Raw genomic sequence first — 15,205 nt, forward strand, 5'->3', positions numbered from 1 at the left:
TGAAACCTCCTCGATGGGCTCGAAGGGAGCCAAGGCCAGACCCTCAAGTACAATGGCCAAATCCCAAGCCGGTGCTCTAGATTGCAGTGCAGGCCTGAGCCTCAATGTACCACGGAGAAAACAAATAATAAGAGGATCTCTCCCAAGAGAAGAAGCCCCGAGAGGGGTGATAAGCAGATATAGCCGCTACGAACACCTTTAAGGTGGAGGGAGATAATCCAGCAGAGAAACGGTCTTGAGGAAATCGAGAACTGTACCAACCGGGCAGTTAACAAGATTTAAAAAACGTTCTCCACGCCATGTAGAGAACAGTTTCCATTTCAATGTACATAGTTTTCTCGTGGAAGGAGCTCTGGATTGAAGGACGGTCTCAACGACCTCAGTCGAGAGACCGGATTCTATGAGCTGGGCCCCCTCAGAGGCCAAGCCCACCGTTTCCACAACTCCGTATAACCCTTTTCTATTATGTGCAGGACCCATAGAGAAATATTTGGCAGAAGTTTCCACGCTGCCAGAAATTCCGATAAGGGAACCAGTCTCGAGAGACTGGCCTCTGGATTTGATTGAACAATCATTTCGGCGCCCTGAAGCGGCGAACCGGCAGGGAACAACCGAACTGACCGTTCTACAACCCTCCTCAGAGGATTGCACGGGGACGCTGACACCTCTGCGCCCTGAAGCGGCGAACCGGCAGGGAACAACCGAAGTGGCAGCGCTGCGACCCTCCTCAGAGAGTCGCACCCCAGCAGAACTCCCGGGAGCATTGATAACAGGGGGAATGTGTACAGGTGCAGCCTCGGCCACACCTGCACCATAGCGTCCAGTCCGAGAGGAGCTGGATATGTGAGGGAAAACCATAGCGAAAAGATCGACCTGAGCTTGACCAAAGATTTCCCATAGGAGCTCCACCACCACGGGGTGAAGTCTCCATCTGCTCTGATTTACAAGATCGTCAGTGTGTTGTCCGGACCCTCCGCCGAGCGACCACTCATGATCACTTCCGACTTGTGAGGGAAGCATCCGTCGATAGCATAATGCGTCGACAAGAAACCCCCAATACTGGGCCTGGGCGAGGAACCAAGGTTCTTCCACATGACCGAGGCACGTAGGCATAGCCGCGTGACCTAGATCATGTGAAAACGAACCAGTCTCTCGAGACTGGCCTCTGGATTTGCTTGAACAATCATTTCGGTGCCCTGAAGCGGCGAACCGGCAGGGAACAACCGAACCGACCGTTCTACAACCCTCCTCGGAGGATTGCACGGGGACGCTGACACCTCGGCGCCCTGAAGCGGCGAACCGGCAGGGAACACCCGAACTGGCGGCGCTGCGACCCTCCTCAGAGAGTCGCACCCCAGTGGGAGCCAAGGAGAAACGATTTCTCAAAACCGTCCCTCCTTTTATTTTTTCGACAGGACTTCTTGTCTAAGCTTTATTAGAGATGACGACAGTCCTCTTTTTATTTAGATCTTGCCTACCTCTAACAGCTTAGTTCCTACGACCCTCCTCGGAGGATCGTAGGAAAAAGCAGGCACCTCGGCACCCTGAAACGGCGAACCGGCAGGGAGACCGAACTGACTGCTCTACGACCCTCCTCGGAGGATCGTATGGGGACGCTGACACCTCGGTGCCCTGAATGGCGAACCGGCAGGGAACAACCGAACTGGCAGCGCTGCGACCCTCCTCAGAGAGTCGCACCCCAGAGGGCGCCGAGGAGAAACGATTTCTCAAAACCGTCCCCACCCCGGAGGGGACCACCCTTAGAAGCCTGATAGCCTCAGCATCAGGTCTTCTTCTTTGCACTCTATGCCAGTTTAAGGAACATAGATTGGTGAGGAAGAAACCTCTGGAACGCCGCTGAAAGGTTTAGTTTTCTTGAAAGCGGAGCGTCCAGAAGAACAGACATTTTTATCTTTCTTTTTCTTTATTTTTATATCAGAAAAACGTATACATATAAACATATATATATATATATATATATTCTCTAATATATTCTCGAATAGAGTCAATGCTGACATCCTCACATTCATCTATGTCCTTAAATACTTTACCCACCAGTACTGCCTCATAAAATTTATTTATTATTAAAGATGGCTGGTGGGTAACGTCGGGGTTAAAAATGATGACGCCGACTCGGGAGAGAGAAAGCTCGCAAGCGTCTCTATAATCCAAGGCACTGTCATACCATGATACTTAATACCCATAACATTACTCTAGTTAAGACGTTTGGGTATTAAACACATAAAATAGAAACCGGTTTATTCCACGATCTCGACACCTCAGTGTGGAGATAGGGAAAAACCAGTAGTCCCCGACGAGGAGGCTGAGATACAGAGTTTTCCTGTTTTTTTAGATACATTTCATCTAATAAACTCTTTTTATTTTCACTCTCATAATGTTCAGCTGTCCAGTAAATATTTAACTAGCAACAGCATTAGAAAAACCTCCTTTAAAAAGCTCATCTTTACTCAACAGAGTTATGAGCTGCCCATTTATTGAAAAATCAAACATCTGCCTTTTTCTTAATACTTTTATTTGTTTTGTTCACTTTTTCTTAACAAAACACTAACGATACCAATTCCTCGGAACTGGAAATCGCAGCACACTGGATCTGCAGGTGAAAGCTAAGATAGGGCGGAGCCCATCCCAACCCACGCTGTCTCAAACGCAGCTCGAGTTCCCTTGAAAGGGAACTCATAATTACGAGATTTCAACTTGTGAAAAACATGTGGTATGAGTGGTGAGTATGAGTGGTGCAGGTATCATAGATAGATGTCGTCTTGGGGTTCTAAGCATGCGTCAAAACCGCCGCCATCTTGGAACAGGGGTCATGTCACAGGAAGTAGCTGTGACGCTGCTATCTCCGCCTGTACTTCGAATTCATGGATGATGCCAGACTTTTGTGCTGTATATGGATGTTCACGCGAACGAAATCTAAAAACCAGACAGCAAGGGATTACATTTCACAAGAATGTGAAATTAAAAAAAAAATAATAATAATTTCTCTGGACTCAATGATTAATACATGTCTGACTGTTGGAACGAACCAAAAAAACTAGAAAATCGCATTCATTACGATGATTTTATTTCCATTAGACCTTTTCTACATTGACACTGATGCATTAAAGAGGCGACATCTAGTGTATATATCTATGTGCAGGTATAACATCACTTTGTAGGCCATAACACGGAAGCGAGTTAGCATTTTAGCACTTCCGGTTCTATCGTCCCGAACTTCCGAAATCAATGGGGTTTTCGAATGAGGTTTTGGACTGCGTTCCAGTCCAAAATTGTCATGCCCTTCACTCTCCGTCTCCTTCACTCGGATGTCCGTCATTGCTTACGTTGCACGAGTGCCCACTACTGGCGGAAACTGCAATGGGCTGAACTGGAACGTCCTAAGCCCTTGATCACTTGGAATCAGCTATGAAGTTGATTTATTATTTCCAATTTTTTTCCCTTTAAGAATTTGTTTAATGCAGCATCTAAATGTATATAGGTGTGTTTGGCTTGTTTTATATAAAAATTTCTAATTAATATAATAGAGATTGTGGTGATTAGATGAGATCTGTGGTGATTCACAATCGTGTTGCATTGTGGTATATGGAACTGCCTGAAGTGTATATATGAAGTAGACTCTCTTCCTCTGTCAAAATTGAGGGAACGAGGGGCTGTCCATATAAATTTCCCTCGTCCACTTCATGAAGTAGAACGCACTTCAAAATGGCGGCAGGGATTCCCCCGAGGGGAAGTGCTTAGGGAAGTTTGCAAGTGCGTGTCTAAAAGTGGACTGGGACGCAGCCTTGGTTAAATGGCTAAAATAAGGTCTGTGGTGAACACAAGCTCAAGACACTTTCATGTTTTAATTTACGACATAAAACATCAATATTACCCCACTCTTGATTTTTTAAGCTGTTAAGTGGCTTGAAAAAGGCGGTTACTAACAAGTGGCTAAATTGGGCTACAGAGGCTGAGCAGAGTAAACGTCATCAGCTGTACAGTTTAGCTCAGTCTGCTTTTACAGCCTCTTTGTACTTATAATTGTGTCCTTACAAACTATTCTAACTCAAACTTTCAGGTAGCCTATATTGTTTTTTAGATAAAAACTAAAAGAGTTGTTGGCACTTACTGGTGGTGACTTTGAAGTCGAGGGACTGTGTGGTGTAGTTCATTCATAGCCTACCTTTAGCTTTTTACTTCTGGCATAGGCATAATTTGGCGTAAAATTCTAATTGTTTTCAATAGGAGCGCCGCGTTTTTTAAACACCATGAGCGGTAAACCCCGTTCACACTACAAGCAACAAGCGACACGATACCATTCATTTCAATGGGGAGCGGGCGATTTCCGGCGATACGCGTGACAGCGGCCGTTGGCTACCGGATGGGGCGTGTCTGGCAACGCGACAAAGTTGAGATCTGTTTAACTTTATGCAAATGAAGAGCGACTTTCGGGAGCGACAACCAATAAGAGCGGAGCGCGCATGATCCTTCTCTACATCATTGGATGTCATTCATAAAGGCAACCAGTAGTGGGAACGCCCAGACCTCATCGCCAGCCACTGGTGACATGAAGCGACAAAGTCGACCAACTGTCACAACATTCTTTCTGTACAACGACATTGTAGCAATGTTCAGGGAAGAAGGAGGCGGGAACCGGCGAACAATCAAATAAACTTTATTTAAAATAAAATAAACAAACCAAAATACCGCCTGCAGCCCCTTGCGGACGACTGCTGGCTACCGAAAATAAACATAACTGCCAGCAGACCCTCGCGGACGACTGCTGGCTAAAATAAAATACAAAAACAAAACACAACTAAAATACAGGCCTTTCCTCTCTCAGGGGGCTTTCACACTGGCAGTTTAGTTCGGAACGGGGCACGGTTCGCATGAAAAATCGCTAATGTGAACCCTGTCATGGGACCCGGGTGCGCACTGGGGTACCGAACCCGAGACTACCTGGAGGAGGTGGTCTGAGTTCGGTTGCTCCCGAACCGTGCTGCGATTCGCGTGTATGTGAAAACTACACGGACTCGGGTGCGCACTTGTTCAGGAAGTAAAGTATCCTGCGCATGCGTTTTAGTCGATTATGATGTATTTAGTTAAATAAAACACACGTAAGGGATGAAGATTTACCCTGGATACGAGCAAGAGTGAGTCTGCAGTGTATTCGCGCATAGTGCGTGCAATCAGGGCAACAAATTAATGGAAATCCACTGTCTCCTCAAAAGAGTCCATTTGCAAGCAGCGGAAAAAACAGCTTATGCGAAACACACACACACACACACAGTTAACCTGGGTTGTTTACTCAGCTATGAATAATGGCACCAAATTAATAAAAAACACAATATATTGACCCGCGTCGTGTTTTCTATCATGCGCCGTGCACGTTTGCAATGACGTAAGATGCACGCAAACGCACCAGAGTTCGATAGAATCAAGTTGAGTGTGAAACCAGACCAACGCTGCGGGGGGCGCCGGGAACAAACGCGCTCGGGCTCGGACCGCAGCAAACGAGCCCAGTGGAAAAGCCCCCTTAATCATCAACGTCGTCGCTCCTCCTTTATGCTTCCGCTCCTCCGTTAGAGATGCGAGACCGGTGTGCTTCACAGATGTTGCTCATTAGCAATCGCACCACCGGCCTCGCGCCGTTCTCTCACGTCTCTCGGGCATCCTGTTCGCCACAGACATCAACCAGCAGAGCTAACCGAACAAAATGGATGAAAAATTAATTTGTAGTATGAAAAAAATTATCTGCGAAATCAGTTACAAAACTGTGCTGCGGATATTCTGTATCATAGCAACGAATCGTCTCAACTGAAAAAAACGCAGTGCTGCCAAAACGCTCTCAAGCGCCCACAGGTAGGCGTTTTCAGCAGAGCGTCTAGCGTTTTCAGCTGGCTAAAAACCCTTTGATGGACACACAGCCTAGCGCTCGTTCTGAAATGCGTTGTTTTTTAAATCAAGGGATCAAAGTGTTCGTTGCCGCTGCGAACAGTTGCGGTGAATCACCGCGGATGCGTGCTTAAATCTGTTGCGAAGAATATCAGAGCCCGTCTTCGGAGAGCCTTGGCACTTAGGCCGTGTGTCCACCAAAGCGTTTTTTCACGCAGCTGGCGTAAAATTCCAATTGTTTTCAATGGGAGCGCCGCGTTTTTTAAACGCCATGAGCGTAACGAGGCGCTGAGCGTGTATTTAACGCTCAAGCGCTGAGCGCCCGGCGTTTTTTACCGGTCGCCGATAGTTGAAAAATGTTCAACTTTGGGTAAAACGCTGCGCTCATCACTGTCACTTTTTACACAGCCGTCCAATCACAGTGGAGGAGGGGCGGGACAAATACCACACGACCAACTGTCACAACATTCTTTCTGTACAACGACGTCAACCAGCAGAGCTAACCGAACAAAATGGATGAAAAATAAATTTTTAGTATTAAACAAAATTATCTGCGAAATCAGTTACAAGCAAACTGTGCTGCGGATATTCTGTATCATAGCAACGAATCGTCTCAACTGAAAAAACGCAGCGCTGCCAAAACGCTCTCAAGCGCCCACAGCTAGGTGTTTTCAGCAGAGCGTCCAGCGTTTTCAGGCCGCTAAAAACGCTTTGGTGGACACACGGCCTTACTATTAACCCCATTGTATCATCTAGGTTAAAGTTCCATTAGAATTCCACTAGAGGTGATCGCGGGCGAGTGCAGAATGAATGGGAGTCTATGGAGCTAGACGGCTAAATGTATCCCTTTCTCCTGCTTGTCGTTGAATCAACGTAGATTTTATTGTTGATTCCGCAAGTTCAATATACTGTAGATTATAGTCCAAAAGGCAAATGAATGAGTACTTATGTCCTTTCGATTTCTTACAGGTTAGGTCTTTGTTTGCCGGAACACGCTAGCATTCTGCTATTATGTGACGTCATCACATTTTTTTACGGATTTTTAGAACAGATAAGTGAACTTAAAAATGCACTTTTCAGCTGAGTGTATTATCTTAGCCCCACCTTTTGAATGCAACTTTCAAATTACCTAACAAAAAATTACATCCTGAGAAAAGTGGATTTCTGGGGGTGAAACCCCATAGACTCCCATTCATTCTGCACTCCCCCGCATGTACAGAGACGTGTTACTGCAGCCAGTCCAGAAACCGGAAGTAACCAGACAGTGCCAATTCTCTTCTATTAGACATTCTCTGACTCCATTCCTTCCGGAATGCGGATTAGAACATCACCCAGAACATCTGACACGCTTGGCAAAAGTTCTACCACTGGACGATTAAAGTACACACGTGAAATAGTCGGATCTATGTATTTATTCACGTTAAAATTCTCGGCACTGACAACATATATTAGTTCTCATTAAACGACTCGTTAAAGGGGCATTCGGCAACTCTAGCTAATTCTTCACTGATTTTCACTTTTGTTGTCGCATATTTTCTAAACAAGCTCCCCCTACAGCTGTGAGGCGTATATTTCACAACAATGTCGTAAAAAAAAATTCACTTGCGGCACCCTCCTCCCCCTTTCTACCGCTGCTCATGTGCATTTATTATTATTGGAGCCGGGCAACTTTATCATGTGGAGCTATGTCTACCGAGGTGGGTAATACACATTGAGGGCGGCGTGTGTGTTTATGTCGAATTGCCGTAAAGCAGTTTGTGTTTCTCGGTCGTTCTCGCTTCTCACGAGACTTCCTATTTCCAACGTACCGGGACGTAAGTCCCCATATTGCAAGGTTGATTTTCCGCCTAGGAACCCTGGGGGGAGTGGGGAAAGTCACCGTTCTCACCAGAACAGGTTATTAAACCATCCAAATGATTTCTAAACGGTTTTATTAAGTTGGAATAGTTGCCGAATGCCCCTTTAAACCCAATGAAGCCTACTATTTTCGATTGCTGGACAGGACATCGTAATGTTATTGTACATATATTGTACATACATATCTGATTTAGCATTGTATTAGCAATAGTGTTTCCAGAGGAACGCATAATTCCTAGTCAGAGGAACCGAACATCACAAATCGTATCTCGAAATTACAGTAATTACCACATCATGGCGCATGCATTTGACTAAATTTAGTTCTATAACAGTTTATAGATTTAAAAAAATACAAGAAAACAGAGAAATTAAGAGAAACCTTAGATATGTAGTTGACTGCAAAAATAGAAAGTAGAAAAAATTTAAATAATTAAAAATATAAAGGATAGCTATTAAAAATAGCTATCCTTAAAATTAATTTAATTAATTTAAATTGCAACCAATACATTTAAAAATTATTTAAAAACATTTGCAAATAAATATTAAAAATGAATCAACACCGTTCTGCATAAATGCTTAAAATAGATAACCTTTTACATATTGTTCAAAGTAGGCTACAGCAAGACGCGTGTGTAGTAAATCAGAGCGAGACGAATCCAGATCATATTGTCATTGATTTTAATGGAGTATACAGTATATTTGTTTGTTTTTTGACACTACAGTTTGTGTAGACAGGGTGTTACATTTGCAAAAATATATAGGCCTAAGCAATAGCCTATGACAGGATCAAGAATGCTGGTGGTCAAGAGATTGAAAGCAATCCCAGCCATGCTGATATTCAAATAGATTTTATACAACAATTCAATATATAAGATTTACAATATTGAGTAACTTACATATTAAGCTGTCACTGAATATTGCCAGTTACTTTGTCTATTTTTGATCCACCTAAGACAATTGTTCCAGAAGAAGTCACAGAGTGGTTTCACGTTTACCAACAACACGAATGAATCAGTTTTTCTGAACAAATTGGTTGAGTAAATGAATCAATGACTCGCCCATAAAGAGTTACTTGTTGTGTTCTTGAAGGAATCAGTGTCTGTGAATCAGCTGAATGAATCATTTACTTAATGACTAACTCATAAAGGTCAGTTACACCTACTCCAATAAAGATGTTACCTGAAAAGAGTCCAAAAAATCCCCTTCACTAATGAAGAGACTGAGAGTCTGCCTGGAACGCGCAAAACAGACAAGCGGAGTGAAAAAAACAGTGAAAACTCCCTGTGCTGTTGGAATCTATTCACACTCCAGAAACGCTGCTTGCTCAATCAAATTTGAGAACTAACTACTGAGTAATATATACTGTATTCTTTATCTTTGAGTCTGAAAAATGGGAAAGTCAGAACAACAAATAACTTGTTTTTATAGAAGCATGTTGGCCTCCAAAGTACATAGTAATACTACTGACTTATATTCCAGAGGGCTGTTGGCCAACCACAATTTTGTAAAGAACAGGATATTGGGTCAGACACTTCAACTCACATCCAGCATGCAGGAGAAAACAAAGCTCTCTGTGATGCTAAAACGAACCACATGAACCATACTCACTCTTTGACTTTAGAAAAGGACATGACAATAGACAAAGAGCAAACCTCAGGCAAGAATGTAATTTTAACTAACCTAAATGATAGTGTGAACAGCTCACTGCATCAGATTTGGCTAAATGCTGATGTTGTTTATGCATTGCTGTCCTTAATAACTTGGCCCTGCTTGTTTACAAATGATCTGTCATGGCACATCAGCCTCTACTACGTGGTCATGGCAAATGAGGTCTTTGTGAAATGAATCATGGGTGACACCAAAAAAGTAGCACTTAAAGTCAGAACAGCAGCTGATTCTTGACAAATTCTAATCCAGTTCCAACAGGTTCAAGCCAGGCCTTCATCCCAGCTGGGGGCTGGAAACCTCACTCATGTACATTCCTTGGTCATCCACAATGATTCGTGATCTATCCTTATTCTGACAATAATCACATGCTCTTTGCCAGTAACCTTTTCCTCTCTCTAATTGCCTTCTCTTAAAGGTTTTTCATGATTTTTGAAGGAGAGTGTGTGGTGAAACTGCAGAGTCACTCTGCAAGGACGCATCAAATGCCCACATATTCCCCTTCTGAGACAAAAAGCCTTTAGAAAGGATTTTTGAAGGAGAGGATATGAGCAAACTTGTAAAGTCCATATTATAGTGTATTTCTGTACTTTTTTTCTGTCAGACAGCCTTAAAGTTGGCATGAAAAGGAAGTTGTGATAGTCTTTTTTTTCCCTATTGTGACCATCAAACAAGAAAAGCTTTTCCCTATTGTTTCCCTTAAACAAGAAAAACTGTAGGGTGGGACTTGATTTTGTCTCTTGGGAATTGATTGGATCATTGTGGTTTACTATTGCTGTAATGTCATGTGAGTGACAGGTTGTCCCGCCCGCGCGTCAGTAAACGTCACTAGATAGAAGAGATGTCTGCAAGAGTGAGGGGAAGTTATTTTGATTAAAGATTACGAGGACAATTTTTTTTTAAATAATAATAATAATTTGCACAGATAAATCAAATAACAAATACTTCAATATTCCATAAAAAAAATTTAAAGAAGGAATAGTCAATTTTGATTTCATGGTGACTTTACAGCCCAGGTCCAGTGGCCTAATGGACAATGTGTAGAGCTTGTGGATTTGACTCTCACCTGGTTGATGAGCATTGAGCATTCCAACGATATTCATGCATCCTGTCAAACTTCCAGAACCCATGAGTCATCTTCTACTATAATTGTACCATTATACACCATAATGATTTTCAGATAGGCCTATCTTATTTAGGATTTACTCTTTAACGTAATTATATAAAACGCAAATAACATAACAATGTCGGTTCAACTATTTGGAAGATTTTTTTAACAGAACAATATGTGGTTTTGTTATTTACTTAATAACATATTATTAATAAAATGACTACAGCACATGCGTTTGGATGTAGCCTAGGTCCCATAGTGTAGGCCTAGTAGGCAGTGGCGGGCCGTGCATTTCACACCTAGGCCTTAAGTGGTGTCCTACCTGAATTAATAATTTTTAATAGTGCAGCAGCGCTCTCTATAATTGTTTTGATATTGCTATTTTTATTTTGCACCGGCAGTTCTAGGGTAAAAGCGATAAGTTCGGAAAAGGCAGGGTAGAAACGAGCAAGTGAGTTCGACTTGTAGTGCGTTAGTGTAGGCTACAGTTGTTCTTGGATTACAATAGTCCCTTGCCAGACGGTACAATAGTATGAATGTTTGAAAAAAAAAAACTTGAACCCCTTGAACTTGAGGGCACAACATGACGAACGCGACTGCGCAGCCCTGTTTGTTTGAATCGCGAGAAGCGTCATTTGCCGTCATTACGTTGTGCTTCCAGTTCAAGGCTACTCTTTTGGCGTAAATCGATGGGTACGCCCGTCTGCCGGAAGCTAGTTATTTTAGTTGATAAAGTTTTAAATATGGATATTTTTCTTATATAGAACTGAACAGTTCTCTTTGCATGTGTCTCTCTCCATCACGCTGTGAAGTTCTTGTTTGTATTTTGCTCTGAGGTAAAAACAAACAAAAAAAACTTTTAAATACTTAAATCAAGAAAGATGTGGGCTATTGTTTTAGCCTTATCAAGGGCCTCAAAGCATGGCCATGGGTTAATTTGTTACTCACTTCAATCCATCCCACACCCAACTAGGTTTGCTTCTAATTTATTAATGAAACATTGATTAAAATTAAGATACAATTTATACAAAACGCAATTCACTTTAAAGAAATTCTTTCTACAAAATAAATCTCAATGGAGTGGTCAAAATCATGTCTGAACCACTCCATGTCTCCCCGACATATTTCACTTTCATTCTGTCCACTTTTCATAATCAACAGAGATAAAATAAAACACTAATATTATACAGTAGGCTAATATTACTGTAGTTCCAGAAATGTACAAAAAGTGCCCTGGCCTTGAATGACAAGGTAAAAATAAGACTAAATCAAAATGAAATAACCAAGACTAGGTTGACCATGTGATTTTTCTCAGGAGATGTTTTGAGCATTTTACTTCAGACACCGGATTATCAGCAAACTGCAAATAGAACTGCTAGCTGGCTACTCAAAATAAACTAGCAATCTATTCAGTCAGCATATTTGTATTTGATCTGTGTGAATTACAGAAATATAAGACTTGTTAGACCTACTAGCTGGTTAGCCAAGCATCCTTTCCACAAGGATAGAGTGATTTTATTTTTGTGACTTGCGCATATCTTGATGAGAAATTTTGCTGTGTGTGTGTGTGTGTGTGTGTGTGTGTGTGTGTGTGTGTGTGTGTGTGTGTGTGTGTGTGTGTGTGTGTGTGTGTGTGTGTGTGTGTGTGTGTGTGTGTGTGCGTGTGTGCGTACGTGCGTGCATGCGTGCGTGCGTGCGTGCGTGCGTGTGTGTGTGTGTGTGTGTGTGTGTGTGTGTGTGTGTGTGTGTGTGTGTGTGTTTTGTAGTAGTAAAGAGAGATAATATGGAGAATGAAGTTTGTGTGAGGTGGACCTGGTCAGCACAGACCCACATCTTCTCAGCTGTTGCTACTGTCATATGCTGCACTGTCTCTTCATGTGGCACATTATGTTTGGCACATTGTATGGGTCACTATATATCATAACAAGGTAATACAATGTGTAATCAAGTGATGACTGATTAACAGTAATGTAAATACTAAATTTCCTAATACCTGTTGATACTACAACTTTGCACAAAACTCTCCAGAAAGTGCCATTTAATGGTTTATTTTTCAAAAAAAAAAACCCAGGGAGAGCACCACCACATAATTAATCCCACTTTAACCCCTGGTTAGTAGGATACCCTAATAGTCAAACAATATGTTTTTAATCATACCCTCATTGGGGCTGAGCCCACCTAAAATGAAAATCCTAGAATGGCCCCTGCTAAGCACTTCCCCTCGGGGAATCCCTGCCACCATTTTGAAGTGCGTGAGGTGGATGAGGGAAGTTATGGACAGACCCTCGATTTTGACCTAGGGAGCGAGTTTACTTCATTGCAGGCAGCTCCATACCACAATGCAACACGATTGTAACCTTTTAATTTACCCCACCACAAACAACTCAATGATATATTTTTTTAAAAAAAATTTAAACACCTCAAGCACACCTATAGACATATAGAATGCTGAATTCCCCCTCCATTTTCGTAAGGGAAAAAATAAATAATAAATAAACCCCATGTGGTTCCGCCAGTAGTGGGCACTCATGCAACTTACGTGAACGAGAACGAGACGGAGGGAAGTTTCTTTTACCGTCTATGGGGATGTTAGGAAGTTTGACAATTTTGGACTGGAACGCAGCTATTAAATTTGACATTGAAGTGGATTTGTGAGTCCATTGGTTAAGCAAGGCAAAATGCCGCTTGTCAAACTTCCAAGGAGGAGGAAAAGGTTTGGTTACATATCATTTTCAGCCATGGGAAGAAAATAAATCATACATTTACTGGAATATCAATAAGAAAACAAAGGACGACGAACATTTAAATAAAACAAACCAAAGAGTAACTGAGTTTTAAATAGAGTCCTAAATGGTCAACATGGTGTTGTGCCACAGGAGCGCTAAATGTCAAGTTTCTGTTTATATGCGAGTATGACATGCTCGTTGTAATTTGTACGCTGGTAGGACGCTGGTTTTTTTTTTGTTTTTTTCTGGTAGTGTCCAGTTTAGAAAAAGATTATGATAGAAAAAGACATCCTCTCCATCCCTCCATCCAAATCCACGAAAAGCACAACGTGGAAGACGTTCTCGTTCTAAAATACTTGCTCTCAAAACATTATCATGGTAACCAGCGAACTCCAGCCAAATTCATAACATTTGTTCCACCAAAGACATTAAAAAAAGAATGAACAGTGTGCAAAAAAAACATTGTTAATGGTAGGACTATTTGAAAATGCCTTGGTTACTTTTTTACTTATTTATTTTGTGAGTGCTGAAAATCACAATGTTGAAAACATGGGATGTTGAAGTTCCAATAGACTAAGACATTTACCATGGTAACCACCGTTTCCACGAACAACATGCCATATAGATATGATTATTGTTGCTGGAATAGAACTGTTAACCACTGTCAAAAAAGTAAACAAATTGACATGGGGTTCAATTTAAGTAAAGCTTTATTGATTTAAAGTCACCATGCAATCAAATTGGAGAATTCTTTTTTTTTTTTTACGGAATATTGCAGTATTTATTACACTCTAAAAAAACACTGGGTTAAAAACAAACCAAGGGATGGAAAAATATAGAGCAAAACACATGTATATGACATTCTTCTTTCAGACGAATACAATTATATTAAAAAATGTCCATTCCATGCTTTATAATGGGAGTCAATGGGTATATTTTTTTGGAAGTCCATCAAAGTGCATCCATCCATGATAAAAGTGCTCGACGTGGCTCTGGCGGGTTAATAAAGTCCTTCTGGAGTGAAGCGATGCGTGTAAGAAAAATATCCATATTTAAAACTTTATCGACTAAAATAACTAGCTTCCGGCAGACGATTTTGGCCATACGCAAAACGATTTATGCCAAAAGAGTAACACTTGACGATGTATGACGCAGGAGTAGCGTGCTTTGATGCCTCTCGCTGTTCAAACAAACAGGGCTGGGCAACCGCGTTAGTTATTACATTGTGCGTCAAGTTCAAGGGTTAGCTACTCTTTAGGCATAAGTCGACTTGCGTACGGCTGTCTGCTGGAAGCTAGTTATTTTAGTCGATTGAAGCTTGTTTAACAAATAGCCGACCTTGTATTTGTAAAATACTACAGTAGCCTACTACAATACTACAGTATTTTACATAAGACATGCACCAATTTGACTGAGCTACTTGCTCTCTCCTGAAGAGGTCGCAAAAAGCCACAAAAAGGTAACACAAAAACTACCCAAACACTGAAAGAATAACTCAAAAAATGTGTATGTGATTCATCTGTGCACATATTTATTTATTTATTTCAAAAAATCATGTGATCTCATAATAGGTGATCTCAAACACGTGGTGTTTGCATACTTTACCACAGCTGAAGTGAAATAAATGCAATATTTTAAAAATATACAGATGTTTCAAAGACATTTCCATTCAATACTTTATGTACTGCTTTACAGCGTCTGTTTGAACAAGAATAAAGTTACTACTATCAATGAAGTGGAATCAACGTTTTTTAATCAGTTTTATTTTGATAAACATGACACAATATAACATCGTGACTACATGAAAAAAGTTATAAAAAAATATTTGTGAAGTTTAGTGGAACTAAAGGTGTGAGAATAAACACGAAACAAGTGATCGTTGTCATGCGGTGAATCCGGCCAATCGTGGAACAGTTGTGTCGTCATCAGAGCTCATGCAGCTGCTCTGGAG

Source organism: Siphateles boraxobius, unplaced genomic scaffold, assembly GCF_051911475.1.
Source record: "Siphateles boraxobius isolate OS27281-9 unplaced genomic scaffold, OSU_SipBor_1 9, whole genome shotgun sequence".
Lineage (NCBI taxonomy): Eukaryota > Metazoa > Chordata > Actinopteri > Cypriniformes > Leuciscidae > Siphateles > Siphateles boraxobius.